This window comes from Tupaia chinensis, unplaced genomic scaffold (assembly GCF_000334495.1).
Source record: "Tupaia chinensis unplaced genomic scaffold, TupChi_1.0 Scaffold000448_1, whole genome shotgun sequence".
Classification (NCBI taxonomy): Eukaryota; Metazoa; Chordata; class Mammalia; order Scandentia; family Tupaiidae; genus Tupaia; species Tupaia belangeri.
The window spans coordinates 303,748-305,958 of NW_006159953.1; positions in this window are offsets into that span (position 1 = coordinate 303,748).

Consider the following 2,211-nt stretch of genomic DNA (forward strand, 5'->3'; position numbering starts at 1 on the left):
TTCGCTATAGGGCGTGTGCGCTCGCCAGACAGACAGAGAGAGACATAGAGACAGAAAGCGAGAAATCGCCCCCCAGGGGGGATGGTCAGGCCGCAATCCCTTCTCCTCCATTCTCCTCTCGGGATCTTGGGCACGCACGCACACGCGCCCGGCGTGAGTTTTAAGGCACCAGGTCCGGGACGCGAACCGCGGTCGACTACGTGGGAGTCCAGTGACATAGCCATTATGCTAACTGCTGGTTCCCAAGAAATGTAAATTTTTGTACACAGTTTCAAGGGACCCATGGACTTCCTAGAATTATATTTAATATTGACAAATATTTTACCAAAAATATAAAATTAAATTTAAATATACATTAAATATTTAATTACACTAAAAAATTTGTATTTATGTTCCACCAAGTAGTTTTCAAAATAAAAAATCATTTTGAAATCAATTAGGGCATAATTTATTTTGTAAGTATGACTAAAGATTGTTTGCTTAAATTAGGGGAGTATTATTGTATATGTGAGACTAAAGATTATATTCAGGTTAAAGACTTTAAATGAGGAAGTGTGATTAGCCAGCTTATTAAGATTATAGTTACACTTCTATTGAAAATATTATTAGTTTTAGTTGAGAATGTTGGCTAATTCCCAAAGTATTTACAAATAGTATACACCTTTGATTAAATTGTGGGGGTGCCATCATTATTTTCACAAAGAATTGAAAATAAATTATTCCCTTTCTAAAGAAAGACCTGTGTGTACTCTCCATGAGAATAACACCATATTTTGTATGACAATTTGGCTCATTTGAAGCGAGTGTGTAATGGCATGCTTGGTGAACGAAGTTGGTTAAGTGTTCAATCTTTTATTTATTTATTTATTTATTTATTTATTTATTGAGAGGTTTTTGCTATAGGGCATGTGTGCTTGCAAGGAAGAGAGAGACAGAGAATCCGAAAGCGAGAAATCACCCCCCCCGGGGGGGGATGGCCACACCGTAATCTTTTCTCTTCCATTCTCCTCTCGGGATCTGGGGCACGCATGCACACGTGCCAGGTGTGAGTTTAAGCCACCAAGTCTGGGTCTCGAACCACAGTTGACTACATGGGAGTCCAGAGACATAGCCATTATGCCAACTGCTTGTCCTGGTAAGTGTCCAATCTATATGAAGTGCTGCACAGCCTCAGGCCAGTAGGAACATGGAGATGCAATCAGAGAGATCCGTAAGGTAGGGGGGGCACCCTAGGGGAATGATTATAACAGCAAATGGTGCTCATGCCTTCTTAAGAACAGTTTTCTCCTTCTGCCAACTTTGGAGGATGTGAGTTTCAGTTTGTTAAAGGAGGTCATAGGCAATTTTAGGCCATCTAAGACATCACTTTTGTTTCATTTGATAGTTCCCATGTTGGGTTTTAGATTCTGCTTATTATGTACAAAAAATGTTACTTTGTATAATGAAAATGAAAATGAGTATCTTTTTAGAAATGGGTGGATAATTCTTGTGAAGTCACTCAATAAAAGTGTCAGAGTCTGGAGACAAAACTGAGGTGAAGCAAGCAGGCAGAAGGAAGTATAGGTGTGACTGTGAAAGAAGCCATCCATGGCTACTGCTGTGTTGTATTATTTAGACTGGATTGGATGGTAGGGTGTTGATCCTTTCAAACGGAGAGGCAGGATCTAAGGTAGAGCAGGATGGATCTGGATGATTTTTTTTTTTCATGCGGACTTTGCTGCAACAAATAAAGACCATTACTTGTCCATATTATAAATGGGACCACACCTGCAATTGTTTTCTGCTGGTGAAAAGCAGGTTAAGAATCTAGAGGCAAAGAGAAAAAATTGTTTTCTTTGTTTTGTTGTTGGAGAAGGAAGGAAGAAATTCTATCAAATATGAAATAGTATTGAACTGTTAGGTCTAAAAAACTGCATCAAAGATAATTTTTATTTTCAAATGACAACACTACAAATGGTCCTCGCTAGAAAATGTACATACTCAGATTGCTTTGTATTTAGCTCTTAGAATGCCTATTGCTATTATGTCCAACCACAGGGGTACAGTGGTAGCACAATGCTTTGCAGTGCCGGAAGCCATATGGAAGACCAGGGTTTGCATCTTTGGTTGACTGTACGTTCTGGATACATGTGCTGTACATTTAGTATACCCATGATCCTGGCTGGCTTTGAAAATTGGGGGGAAGACTGTAGCATGTAATCCTGCTGAGGG